Here is a 15146-nt window from a genome sequence, read left to right as displayed (position 1 = left end):
GTCGGGGGTGTTCATGGTCATAGCCAGAGTAGAGGAGGTGGACCCGGACCCTTTGGTGCCGATATTTGATGTTTCAGAGAAGCCAGAGCTCATGAAAAGGAGTTCTGTTTCAGTTATTTCGATGTTAACCAAGCTGCTGTTGTTTTTCAGTCCATGCTGCATTTTAAACGTTGTTTGTAAAGCATCTCAATATCACTGATGTCCCTTGCCATTGCTACTATTCTGGTAAATCTGCTCTGCTCACTCCCCAAGGCCTTGACATCCTTTGCAAAATGTGCTGCTCAGGATTGGCCACAATATTCCACCTGACCGAAACATTAATTTATAAAAGGTTGAATGTAACATCTTTGCTTTCGTATTCTATGCCTTTATTTATTTGTACTCTGCCTTTATTTATAAAGGATCACATATGCTTTTACAAACAGCCTCATCAACTTGTCTGCAAATCATTAGATGTCTCTGTTCCTGCATCCCCTTTAATGATTGTTCCATTTCTTTTACATTGTATTACATGGCACCATTGTTTCCCTGTACACTCATAAGTAGAAAGATTCAGAACTATGAAATGTTCCTCACTATGGCTTTGCTTTGATGTGCCAGGATGGGGGTCACACTATAAATCACTTCCACCTCTGACTCTTCAAACTGACCTGACAGCACTGAAGCAAAGCAGACAAATTTCCCAATAGGAAGCACCGATGCAGAGCAGCGCACCAATGTTTTTTTGAGCACATGACAGAATGGAAGATTATGGGGACAGAGTCAGGCCAGAGGCCATGATGCAGCTTAATGTAATTTGAAAAAACATGATTTTTAATTCTTCAACTTAGTTGTTTTAATATTGACTGGAAACCCTGTTCATCAAAGAACCACACAATGCAGTGCAAACCTGACAGCTCAATGCTAAAAATGTTTTCATTTAAATCGGCCAACAGCTGTCCACTGAATCTATCAAATTCCACAGACCTGACTGTCAATACCAGAAATACAAGCAGGTGGAAGATATGTATCAATTTACATTTCCTTTTAAAGGGAACACCTTCGACATGTTAGTGTTTCCTGCCAGTTTACATCACTCCTGCTGAAATCCTTATCCACACCTTCTCATCTCAGGTGCAACATTCCCAATGCTCTCCACATGAGCATAAATTCCAACTCGGCTAAATCTCCATGTCAGACGCTGCTCACAAAGCAAACATCCATGCTGAATGTCAACTTGCTGCCGGGTACAGTCCCATGGGCACGGAGTAGCCCAACAGGCACGGGGTAGTCCACGTAATTGATTTTTAGGCCCAGGTACAGACTGCACCCAACCAGCCAGGGCTTGCAAAACTCCAAAAACAACATCCAACATTAGTTGTGATTCTGCATTTGGACAACATTTGGTAAATAATCCTCAGTGTGCTAAGAATCACATTGACAACCTTTTTAAGATAGTCAGTGTAGGCACATGTGTGTATGCTGGAAGCTGCAGAAAGAAAGAACATGTACACACGTTGCAACTATTTCAGCTGAACAAAATAAGTGTCAGCCATTCACCGACTCATTCCTCGGGGAAATGCCTTGACAAAACGTTGTCAGGCTGCCTGGTTTAAATTTCAAACAATGCTTAGCAGTTAACTGTCAGTCACCATCAATTGACATGTTTTTCATGACAACGCTTTTACCAATTAGAGTCCACTTGCCAGTCAATCAAGTTGTTCTCCGCTTATAGTGTATTCTTTAAAAAAAAAATTTAGAGTACCCATTTCATTTTTCCCAATTATGGGGCAATTTAGCGTGGCCAATCCACCTAGCCTGCACATCTTTGGTTTGTGGGGGCGAAACCAACGCAAACACGGGGAGAATGTGCAAACTCCACACGGACAGTGACCCAGAGCCGGGATCGAACCTGGGACCTCGGCGCGTGAGGCTGCAGGGCTAAACCACTGCGCTACCATGCTGCCCTTATAGTGAATTCTTTTAAGTGTCCTGATTTGTGCAAGGCGAAAAGCTTCGACATGTCTCTTTTTGCAGCAAAACTCTTAACTCATTAGAAGTTAGTTTGATTGCAGGACAGCATGGCCAAGTCCAATGCTGCTGTTGTTCAACAGCTGATTTTTCTATCCCTGCTGAGGGAGATTGCAGCTCTTACTCCCCTCCCTCCTCATCTTCCCAAGCTAAGGCAAGATAATTCAATTGTGATCTTGATATGTACTTGATCCCTTTATTCACTGACATGAGTTATGGGGCAAGTTCTCTGAATTTTCACTCCTCTTTTACAGGTATTGACATTTGCCAAGGCATAATTCGATAGGCACAGGCACAGCTGTCCAGTACCTTGACAAGTGGCTACTCTTCAGTTGGCAGCCCAGTGTCAGCAGGTTGCACAACCGTGAACAGATGACACAGCTGTCCCCCCACTGAAGGCCCAGTAAGGGTCAATAAACAACAATTAGAAACAGAAACCTTGGCTTAAGGTTCTGCCCCTAAAGAAAAATAAGGGTTGATGAAGGGTGATATTAGACTGGGCTCCATCAATCAACAGAATACACACTTACTCTGATATGTTGCCAGTTGTTCAGAATTGAGGTCGTACATCGCCACCACAGGACACTGTTCAGTCTTACAATTGAACATGTACCACAAGTTTACGTGCAGGAATCCAAGCAACAAAGATCTATTGCGGTGTTAAAAGTTAGGTCCCAGAAAGGTATCCTTGATAAATGCATCACATCATGCAAAATTGAACCGTGGAAAACATAACATTCTATGCTTGGTGCATGTGCAGATTCTGCTGATTAAGTGGGGTCAACGGATTGTTTAATCTATCCTTAGCAGCTCTGGCTGTGGAAAACAATTGGCCCGGCCTCTGCTTGCAACTGCAGTCAAACTGCCCTGCAGGAAAGCACACATCTGAGAACCTCTGGTGAGAAGAAGATCGGGCTCAGCTGGGAAGCCTCCGCAGTGGAAACAGTTTTCCAACGCTCACTCACATATGAAGAATAGCCATTTGATTGCGGTCCTAGAAGATGATCTGTGCCCGTAAGTAAGATTCAGCACCTACAAGAGAAGAGTGTAAATTCTCTGAGGTTGGGCTGTGTAGGAAGCAGAAAAATGATAAAGATGATGCTTATCTCCAAGAGGGATAATATTCTGCAGAAATTGTGCAGTAATGCCAGGATAGTGGCTGGCTGGGTGGCTCCATCCTTGGTACATATATATCACTGACATAGTTCAGAATGAAATATTATGTCTCATCAGATTAAGATGTCTTTTGACAGCTCATCAAATTGGATAAAGTTAGGAATGTGGTCTAGGACTTCCGGGTGCGGCGATGACCAGCTAAGTCGCACGTTTCGGCAGCTCCCGGTGGAACGGACTTTTGGGCTCTTAATAAGAGCCTCAACGGCAATTTTAACGGCTAAAAGCACTGTGCGGTAAACCAGAAGGGAATCCCCCCTGGATACGGATGGAAAAAGGAGAGGAAAGTGGCCGGATTGCGGTGGATCCTTTAGAGCAGCGGCAAGGAAGGCAAGCAAAAACCAAGATGGCGTCGGAAGGTGGCAGTTTAATATGGGGCCCTGAACAACACGAGTTTTTGAAACGCTGCATGGAAGAGCTTAAAAAGGAGATGAAGAAGGAGCTGTTGGCCCCGATATTACAGGCGATTGAAGGGCTAAAAGACGAGCAAAAGACCCAGGAGCGGGAGCTTCGGGTCGTGAAGGCAAAGGCTGCCGAGAACGAGGACGATATACAGGGCCTGGTGGTGAAGACGGAGATGCACGAGGCACACCATAAACGATGTGTGGAAATGCTTGTGGGGGATCTAGCCGGGGGGGGGGGGGGGGGGGGGGGGATTTACTGGGTCGCTGCTGCTGGGGAGAAGGGGGAGCTGGTATGGGGTGGGGTGGACGGGGCGGGAGGGCACCTCCTGGGGGGGACATAGCTGCGTGGGAACCGGGTGAGGAGCTGGATAAAAGGGGATGGCTAATCGACAAGGGGGGGGGTAAAGAGCCCCCCAAACCGGCTGATCACGTGGAATGTGAGAGGGCTGAACGGGCCGATAAAGAGGGCATGGGTACTCGCACACCTTAAGAAACTTAAGGCAGATGTGGTTATGTTACAGGAGACGCATTTGAAACTGACAGACCAGGTTAGACTATGCAAAGGATGGGTGGGGCAGGTGTTTCATTCGGGGCCAGATGCGAAAAACAGGGGGGTGGCTATACTAGTGGGGAAGCGGGTAATGTTTGAGGCAAAGACCATAGTGGCGGATAGTGGGGGCAGATACGTGATGGTGAGTGGCAAATTACAGGGGGAGGCGGTGGTCTTAGTGAACGTATATGCCCCGAACTGGGATGATGCCAACTTTATGAGACGCATGTTAGGACGTATCCCGGACCTAGAGGTGGGGAAGTTGGTAATGGGTGGAGATTTTAACACGGTGCTGGAACCAGGGCTGGACAGATCGAGGTCCAGGACTGGAAGGAGGCCGGCAGCAGCCAAGGTGCTTAAAGACTTTATGGAGCAGATGGGAGGAGTAGACCCATGGAGATTTAGCAGACCTAGGAGTAAGGAGTTTTCGTTTTTCTCCTATGTCCACAAAGTCTATTCGCGAATAGACTTTTTTGTTTTGGGAAGGGCGTTGATCCCAAAGGTGAGGGGGACGGAGTATACGGCTATAGCTATTTCGGATCACGCTCCACACTGGGTGGACTTGGAGATAGGGGAGGAAAAAGAACGGCGTCCACCCTGGAGAATGGACATGGGACTAATGGCGGATGAGGGGGTGTGTCTAAGGGTGAGGGGGTGTATTGAAAAGTACTTGGAACTCAATGATAATGGGGAGGTCCAGGTGGGAGTGGTCTGGGAGGCGCTGAAGGCAGTGGTTAGAGGGGAGCTGGTAGCAATCAGGGCACATAAAGGAAAGCAGGAGAGTAGGGAACGGGAGCGGTTGCTGCAAGAACTTCTAAGGGTGGACAGGCAATATGCGGAGGCACCGGAGGAGGGACTGTACAGGGAAAGGCAAAGGCTACACGTAGAATTTGATTTGCTGACAACGGGTACTGCAGAGGCACAGTGGAGGAAGGCACAGGGTGTACAGTACGAATATGGGGAGAAGGCGAGCAGGTTGCTGGCCCACCAATTGAGGAAAAGGGGAGCAGCGAGGGAAATAGGGGGAGTGAGGGATGAGGAGGGAGAGATGGAGCGGGGAGCGGAGAGAGTGAATGGAGTGTTCAAGGTATTCTATGAAAGATTATATGAAGCTCAGCCCCCGGATGGGAAGGAGAGAATGATGTGTTTTCTGGACCAGCTGGAATTTCCTAAGGTGGAGGAGCAGGAGAGGGTGGGACTGGGAGCACAGATCGAAATGGAGGAAGTAGTGAAAGGAATTAGGAGCATGCAGGCGGGGAAGGCCCCGGGACCGGATGGATTCCCAGTTGAATTTTACAGGAAATATGTGGACTTGCTCGCCCCGCTACTGATGAGAACCTTGAATGAGGCGATGCAATGCGGGTCCTATAGGCCTATTTCCCTCCTGAACGTAGACGCTAAGATTCTGGCCAAGGTAATGGCAATGAGGATAGAGGATTGTGTCCTGGGGGTGGTCCATGAGGACCAAACTGGGTTTGTGAAGGGGAGACAGCTGAATACGAATATACGGAGGCTGCTAGGGGTAATGATGATGCCCCCACCAGAGGGGGAAGCGGAGATAGTGGTGGCGATGGATGCCGAGAAAGCATTTGATAGAGTGGAGTGGGAGTATTTGTGGGAGGTGTTGAGGAGATTTGGCTTTGGAGATGAGTATATTAGATGGGTACAGCTGCTGTATAGGGCCCCGATGGCGAGCGTGGTCACGAATGGACGGGGGTCTGCGTATTTTCGGCTCCATAGAGGGACGAGGCAGGGATGTTCTCTGTCCCCATTATTGTTTGCACTGGCGATTGAGCCCCTGGCAATAGCATGGAGGGGTTCCAGGAAGTGGAGGGGAGTACTCAGGGGAGGAGAAGAACACCGGGTATTTGTGTATGCGGACGATTTGTTGTTGTATGTGGCGGACCCGGCGGAGGGGATGCCAGAGATAATGCGGATACTTGGGGAGTTTGGAGAATTTTCAGGATATAAACTGAACATGGGGAAAAGTGAGTTGTTTGTGGTGCATCCAGGGGAGCAGAGCAGAGAAATAGAGGACTTACCGCTGAGGAAGGTAACAAGGGACTTTCGCTACTTGGGGATCCAGATAGCCAAGAATTGGGGTACATTGCATAGGTTAAATTTAACGCGGTTGGTGGAACAGATAGAGGAAGACTTCAAGAGATGGGACATGGTATCCCTGTCACTGGCAGGGAGGGTGCAGGCGGTTAAAATGGTGGTCCTCCCGAGATTCCTCTTTGTGTTTCAGTGCCTCCCGGTGGTGATCACGAAGGCTTTTTTCAAAAGGATTGAGAAGAGTATCATGAGTTTTGTGTGGGCTGGGAAGACCCCGAGAGTGAGGAAGGGATTTTTGCAGCGTAGTAGGGATAGGGGGGGGGCTGGCACTACCGAGCCTAAGTGAGTACTACTGGGCCGCCAATATCTCAATGGTATGTAAGTGGATGGGAGAAGAGGAGGGAGCGGCGTGGAAGAGATTGGAGAGGGCGTCCTGCAGGGGGACTAGCCTACAAGCTATGGTGACGGCGCCGTTGCCGTTCTCACCGAAGAAATACACCACAAGCCTGGTGGTGGTGGCTACTCTGAAAATTTGGGGGCAGTGGAGACGGCATAGGGGAAAGACGGGAGCCTCGGTGTGGTCCCCGATAAGAAATAACCATAGGTTTGCTCCGGGGAGAATGGATGGGGGATTTGGAACATGGCAAAGAGCAGGAGTAACACAATTGAGAGATCTGTTTGTAGATGGGACGTTTGCAAGTCTGGGAGCGCTGACCGAAAAATATGGGTTGCCCCAAGGGAATGCATTCCGGTATATGCAACTGAGGGCTTTTGCGAGGCAACAGGTGAGGGAATTCCCGCAGCTCCCGACGCAGGAGGTGCAGGACAGAGTGATCTCAAAGACATGGGTGGGGGACGGTAAGGTATCAGACATATATAGGGAAATGAGGGACGAGGGGGAGATTATGGTAGATGAGCTTAAAGGGAAATGGGAAGAAGAGCTGGGGGAGGAGATTGAGGGGGGGCTGTGGGCTGATGCCCTAAGTAGGGTAAACTAATCGTCCTCGTGTGCCAGGCTAAGCCTGATACAATTTAAGGTGTTACACAGGGCGCATATGACTGGAGCACGGCTCAGTAAATTTTTTGGAGTAGAGGATAGGTGTGCGAGGTGCTCGAGAAGCCCAGCGAATCACACCCACATGTTCTGGTCATGTCCGGCACTACAGGGGTTTTGGGTGGAGGTGACAAAGGTGCTTTCGAAGGTGGTGGGGGTCCAGGTCGAACAAAGCTGGGGGTTGGCTATATTCGGGGTTGCAGAAGAGCCGGGAGTGCAGGAGGCGAAAGAGGCTGATGTTTTGGCCTTTGCGTCCCTCGTAGCCCGGCGCAGGATACTGTTGATGTGGAAGGAAGCCAGGCCCCCGGGTGTGGAGACCTGGATAAATGACATGGCAGGGTTTATAAAGCTGGAACGGATTAAGTTCGTCCTAAGGGGATCGGCTCAAGGGTTCACCAGGCGGTGGCAACCGTTCGTCGAATACCTCACAGAAAGATAGAGGGAATGGAAAAGAAGAAGACAGCAGCGGCAACCCGGGGGGGGGGGGGGGGGGGGAACCAGAAGGACTCTCAGGGATGTTAGTGTATAAGTATAATATGTATAGGTTGTTGTTATAGGTAATTGTATACTGGACTGCTGAATTGTATTTTTGGAGAGTATTTATTTGGGACAAGGCAGTTGCCATTTAGTTTTGTTTTTTAATTTTGATGTTGTTTATATATTATTTATTTATTGTTTAAAAAACTGGCCATTGTTATTTATATTGTTATATTACTGTGTAAAAGATACACAAATGTACTGTTATGATTGGCCAAAAATTTTGAATAAAATATATTTTAAAAAAAAGGAATGTGGTCTAAGTTTACTTCTTTAAATATGGTCAATTTACATGTCAGTGCAATGCATTGTCTACATTTCTACGGCAGTGTCACCACTCTGTAGGCCTCAGAACTTTTGGTTTTAAAAGTAACACTCCAGGATAGCTTGCGAATTCTGATGAATATAAAGTGAATGTTCTGGTGGGAAAAAATGCACTAAATTATATACTTTCACCTGGTGTGTGGCGAAGTCTCACAATACAAACAAGGATACAGAATAGTGACTGAATTAAGTTTTTGAAAACTGTTGAATTTGCTTCACGAGGAGACATGAAAACACATTTGCACCATCTTTAGATTTCAATATCTTTTGTGTCCCAGTGACCAGAACTACTGAAAGCTTTGACTGAACCAAACGCTGCCATCACTTCCCGCAGTATAGTTCCAGGTTTTCAAACCTGTCGCGTGTGCATTGGCTGGTGATTTTTGCCAGTTTAAATCCAAAACGGGAAGCATTCAGAAGCTAATGAATAGATTCAAATTTGAACTGTTCAGATCACTAAGTACGTCAAAGCTCATCATGATGCCTGGAAGAACCCTACATTCGGATATATTTTTGTGTTTGAATGCATAGAATGCATACTCGAGCAGTCTGCATCAAATTTAACACAGCATGCCCATTCTAATGGAGCTTCTGTTAATGGCTACAGAGGATAGCTCACAGTGTCTGACTGGAGTGAAGAGAATTGTTCACCCTACTCAGGAGATAAAAGTACTATGACTAAAATGATGTAAAAGCATCTGATTGCATTATCATGTGAAGAGGCCTTTGAATACTTCCCTCATTAGATAAAATCAAGCCTCTTAGAAGACCGATTATTGTAAATGACCAGGTAAGTACATTGAGTTTGACCTTTTCAACATGCTCTTACCTTTTAATTTTTTTGTAACTGACAGTCAAGATTGACCCCCTGATGTAGATGTGCTTGAGACAAACCCCACATGTTTGGTAATTTTTATTGTATTTAATAACATTTCGATTCAGATGCATTTCAGTGAAAATGGGTAAACAAAAGAGAAATATAGGAAGTCAAGAAAATGTTGATGGATTGGATGAAGAAAGGTGGGAGGAAGCTTGCATGGACTTGTTGGGCTGATTGGTCTGTTTGTGTGCAGCAAAACTTGATAACATTTTAAAATTCTAGTCTGTGTTTGGTTTCCCTTCCTGATTTTAGTTCCTCTCTATTCTATTCACTGTCCCACACACATTAAACATAACACACTGAAATGGCGTGGCTTGACTATGGGGAAATCGATTTAGACTCTTTACCCGGTGCTTGTTCAGTTCAAATCCTGAAAAAAAGGTCTAAAAGCTGCCGACGTGGGTTTCTACCAACAAATTCCTCTCCCTCGACCCAGTAGCAGATTTGTGGATCCAGAAAAAACTGTGCATGTTTCTGGGGTAATACAGGCTAATTGAGTAGCTAAAATCATTATTACCTGAAAAAAAATGAGTAAGGGGAACAGACTGTACCCATTTCCATTGTGTCCAACTATTAGGAGGAGAGGCCAGACCATAAGGACTAGGAAAAAAAGTAGGCCTTTCAGCCCATCGAATCTGCTCTGCCATTCAATGAGATCAGGACTGATCTGATGTGATAATCCTCAACTCCACTTACCTGCCTTATCCAGAGGCTGACTTACACTTTTGTGGGCCCCACGCTCTCCCGCTATGCAGGGGCCCCACGCCATGCCCCACCCCCTGGTGACATGGTAGCCCATCCCAAACGTCGTCGGGCACCTTCCCCAATGACACGAGCACTGCGCAGAATGACGTCAATGCGCTCCTGACCCCGCCGACTCGCAGCTTACGGAACACAAAGCACAGAAACCTAAAATAGCTGATTGACAGACTGATGCAGTGCTTTTTAACTTATGACAACAACAAGCCTGTACTCACTGATAAATTGAAATCCAAGCCTACCTGTTGTCAGAATGATGGTAAAGATGGTTAATATTGTGACCTCTGTGTCTTGACACGACTAAAAATTAACTGGCTGATGAGCAACAGGATGGAGAAATCAGCTGATGATACCACTGGAGCACAGCAGCTCAGTGGAGGACAGAATGAGCCAGAAAAATTCCAGTGCAGGAGCAAATACTCCAATGAAGTAGAGTGGCCTGTCCCAGTCTAATATCAGTGGCTTTGCTGGGAACCTTCTGGCAGGATTCCTCTTTGTCCAGAAGAGAAGAGACTCGCTGAAGGCCAGTATTGAGGGCAATGGGGGGATGGCAGTTACTCACCGGTTTCACTGTCTGCATATGACCAACAGCCATTATATCACAACATGTTCTCTCTTGAAAACCAGAATTTAGATGGGAAAACACGGTGGAGGGACAGATTTTATCGATTGTCTTGCTTCATCCCTCTATTCCCATCCTATTCACCCATTTGTCAAGATGTCCCTTAAAAGTCACTATCGTATTTGTTTTCACTACCTCCCCTGGCAGTGGAAGCATTTGTGACATATGTTATCAAAAAGATCTTCAGAATGGTTTCTACATTTGGAAAGGTTGCCTGCAAACCATAATGCATCAGTCTGTACAAATCAGCTGGCGAAGCACAGAGCTTATCAATTATATGAATGAATTGATCTTCAAAAGGATTTCTGTCTATGTCCTCCCAGTAGAATTCAATTAACCACTGAGTGCAGCAGCTTTTAGCATTCTCATTCAAACTTTTGTCAAAAAGCATGCAAATTAATTCAAGTTTTCTTCAGTGATTCACTTCTGCCCTGCAACTGCACCATTATTGTATCACAAATAACACTGACAGTCTCAATGATTAATTTTTTCCCTTTTAAAGTGATTTCATGGATCGCTGGTTTCATTAAAAAAATCTGTGTCTTGTAGGCTTCTCATTATCAGAGGGACCTGTATTCTTTGTTAATATTAATGCCTTTGCTTCCACAGAGGTATAGTCATTTGAACGTCCATAACAAAACTTCTAACTAAGGCGAACAATTGTGAAGCATTCAAGAAAGTTGTTTCAACATTATGCAGTGATTCTCTGAGGCCATTAATTCTTTGAAGTATATGGCTGCACAAAGCTGTAAAAAAACTGCAATTGCATACCTTTCAAACTTCTCTGCGAAGCATTTTGCTGAAGCTTTCACAGGTGCTTCCTCTAAAGTTGATGTGACTTTGTCTGATAAGGATTCCTTTATATCAACAAAGTTCAGTCTCAAAGCCAGAACAAAGCCAGCATCTGCACAAGCAGACCACCTGGCATCATGAATTCGTTTGACCATAAAACATTTTCCATGTGCCTGCTCCAAGCTCCAGCATATTCCACCAATGTGTGGAGACTGAAAAAAAGGCATACAGGTTTTGAACAAAGGCAAAGAAATGTTTGGTTGCCTCACACGATCCAGCTGCTGCATTGCAGATTAAATTCAAGGAATAACTGGAACAAGGGATGAATAATGCACTTTGCTTGCATTGTTCAGTCTTGCTTCTAAGACCTGAATATTTTCCTGCCATATTTGTGGCATCAATGCTCAGCCCATGACAATTTTTGATGTCCAAACCTAAAGTTGAAATGATTTCCGAAATGGTTGTTTCCAGGCACTCAGAAGTGTGCGATTGTAGCTGGATAAAACAGAGAAATTGCTCTACAACTTCACCATTGCTGGTCACTTATCTTAAAATTAATGTTAATTTGTCCACATGATTCACAACTGGTATTGAATCAACAATTATGGAATAGTTTTTGGCAGGTCTCTGAGCTGCTCTGCCATTATAGTGATGAAGTCATCATGCATTAAAAAGTTGATCTTTCGCGAGCCACAATATTGCTAACTTTTCAAATGCTCTTTGAGAAGCTCGTCAAATGCACTGACATATTCAAGGTTGGCTAAAAAAAAATACCTCTTTGACTTGACACTGATGAGTCGTCATGTCGTCTTAAAGGAAGTCCCAACGAAGACAGTATGGCAACAACATGTCTCAGCACTTTGCTCCAGTAAGAACACTCCTTTTCGATCTGAGCTGATAACACAGAATTAATCCTTCCAGATAATTTACATGTTTGAATAAATGCACACAGCCTTAATATGACTTTTGGAAGTTTCATGATCAGCGATATCTCTCCCAAATTTTCTCAAGTTAGAGCACCTCTTGACAAATGATTGGTTCCCTTTACGCAAAACTATGTCTGCGCTCTTGAAGTCTGGATAAAGCTGCGCAGAAATACATGCAGATCCCAGCAAATTGCTCTGCTTTCTCTAAAGCCACTTGGGTGAATGTTTCGAGATCTATCCTTGTCAAAGCTACATCCCCTGCCCATAACTCCAGCTCATACAAAAGAAATTACGTTTCTGTTCCACATAGAATTTTGTACTTGCCTTTAATGCAAACATTCCTGTGCTGCAATATTTTTCAAACAATTCTTTCATTAGAAGGTACACAATCTGTTGACAGTTTCCTCAATAATCCATGCGATGTGGTAACACTGAGTATTATAGACCACAAAGATTCTAGGCTGACCTTTGCTTGTAGTTCAGAGAAGTCAAAGCAGCAATTGAAGTGACTTCAATGAACCAGAGTTAGGGCGCAGAAAAAGTCATTTTGAATTCTTACTGCTGATGGACGCTACTCTGTCTGACTCCAGTTGCAAATTGCACGTGTGGTTTTGCTGATCGAGGTGAGGATCATGCTCAGTAGTGATTTACCTTTCCCCTGTCTGCTCTGTAGAATCACAACATGAAGAAGGGCAAAGTAGGTTAGCTACTTCATGGTTGCTGGAGCCCATAGAACTGCATATTAGGAAGTAGCGACATATACCAGCCTCTAAAGGACTGATGAACAGTATGGACTCAGTGCAAGAGGATCATTATTTCTGTTGAATTTTATCCTCCAATTTTCGATATCTACACACACGCATGCGCACGCACACACACACACACACTTGAAAGGCAGCATATCTGGAACAAAAATATTGGGCAGGATTCTCCGGCCCCCAGCCGGGTCGGAGAATCCCTAGGGCGCCACATGAATCTCGGGACGCGATTCTCCGCAGAGTGGAGAATCAGCGCCATTGGCGCCAGTCAGGGGCCGCTCTAACCCTAACCCGCCCTGCGCGATTCTCCGGCCCAGATGGGCCGAGTGGCCGTAGCAAAAAAACGGAGTCCCGCCGGCGCGTTCTAACATGCTCTGAGCCGGCGGGACCTCGGCGTTGAAGAGTCCGGGGGCAGCCTGTGGGGGGGGAGGGGGGTCCAACCCGAGGGGGGGGGGGGGTCCTCGTTGTGGCCTGGCCCGCGATCGGGGCACAACGATCGGCGGGCCGGCCTCTCGGGATGGGGGCCTCCTTTCTTCCGCGCCGGCTCCTGTAGCCCTATGCATTTGACGTCGTGGCCAGTACGGAGAAAAAAGCCAGAGCGCATGCGTGCGTTGGCGCTGGTGCCACTGCACATGCGCAGACCCCGCGGCGGCCAGTTGATGCCGGGGTCAGCAGCTGGAGCGGCGTGGGCCGCTCCAGCGCTGTGCTGGCCCCGTGGCCTGGAGAATCGGGCGCCGGAAGGCCTGTTGACGCCGGATAAAACACTCCCGTTTTTACGCCGGCGTCAACACTTAGCCGCCCGATGGGAGAATCCCGCCCCCTGCCTCTTGCCTCCACTCAACTTTGAAAACTAAATAAAAAGAATAAAAAAATACAAATGATTCAGTATTTCTTTGAAGGGTGTTGGTAGCATTACTCCGTATTTTACACTGCATCTTTCAGCCTTTTCAGAAATTGTGCAGGTCGAATGGACAGCAGCGCTGCAGACAGAAAGATGACACAAGCATTCTCCTCTTGACCCTGAGAGCAAGCATGCAGATTCAGTGATAGAGCAAAAAATGAAGATTTATGCTTTCAATCTATATCTTGCTCAGGCAACCTGTCAGAACCACAGTTCTAATTAAAATAATCAATCAGAAAGCTGGAGGAGAGGTGGAAGTGGATGAGAAGCATCAACTGTTCTGTGTCAACAAACACCATCAAAACAAAGCCAGTCTACAGACAACTTATGGGCCAGTTTTAGCTCCTTTACTGGTCTAGTAGTTGCTGAATTGATTACTGCTGCACACCTCACTGCTGTATTGACCGTATAGTAGTAAGACACTGTCATATGTTAGGAAGCAATTACACATACCCACCTGCCTTTAAAGAACCAATTAACAGTTTTGCTGCCAATGTGGATTAAGTGCAAGAGAATCATTTTTTTCTGTATTATTCCTACAAATTTCATTATTTACCAGTACATATTTTCCAGCAGGAACCCCCCACCCCATCCTGGGTTAACCAGAAACTGAACCGGACGAGCCATATAAATACTGTAATAATAATTGCTTATTGTCACAAGTAGGCTTCAATGAAGTTACTGTGAAACGCCCCTAGTCGCCACATTCCGGCACCTGTTCAGGGAGGCCAGTACGGGAATTGAACCCGCGCTGCTGGCTTTGTTCTGCAATACAAGCCAGCTGTTCAGCCCATTGTGCTAAACCAACCCTAGACTACAAGAGCAGATCAGAAGCTAGGAATCCTGTGGTGAGAAACACATCTGTTGACTCAACAAATCCTGTCCACCATCTACAAGGCACAAGTGAAGAGTGTGATGGAATACTCTCCACTTGTCTGCATGAGTGCAGCTCCAACAATACTCAAGAAGCTCAACACCTTGTGTAGGGGGTCGGGATTGATGCTGCTCCCAATGGCCCCGGGGAAATACTCAGGGAGTCCGGTAATAATAGCTTCATTGAGAATTTGGAGGCAGTTTTGCCAACACTTCGGGTTGGGGGCAGGGTCAAGGGAAATGGCGATTCGGGGGAACCACAGATTTGAGCCAGGGAAATGGGTCGGAAATTTTCGGAAATGGGAGAAGAAGGGGATTGAGACACTAAAAGATTTCTTTCTTGGGGGTCAGTTTGCAGGATTGAAGGAGCTAGGAGCGAAGTATGGGCTGGAGCAGGGGAAAATGTTAGATCCATGCAGGTTCGAGATTTTGCCAGGAAGGAGATACAGAGCATCCTAGTGGAGCCGGCTTCCACATTGCTGGAGGAGGTGCTGAGGGCAGGGGGACTGGAGAAGGGGGTAGTGTCGG

At 46.3% G+C, this 15146-nt stretch overlaps 1 protein-coding gene across 1 annotated transcript in view; it reads right to left on the bottom strand.

The window, feature by feature from the left end:
* exoc4 (exocyst complex component 4) overlaps positions 1-15146 on the bottom strand; it is a 707051-nt gene that overhangs the window by 234322 nt on the left and 457583 nt on the right. The window lies entirely within an intron of this gene.

Source organism: Scyliorhinus torazame, chromosome 13, assembly GCF_047496885.1.
Source record: "Scyliorhinus torazame isolate Kashiwa2021f chromosome 13, sScyTor2.1, whole genome shotgun sequence".
Lineage (NCBI taxonomy): Eukaryota > Metazoa > Chordata > Chondrichthyes > Carcharhiniformes > Scyliorhinidae > Scyliorhinus > Scyliorhinus torazame.
The sequence above is the reverse complement of the archived record's forward strand: the minus strand, read 5'-3'. Positions and strand labels throughout refer to the sequence as shown.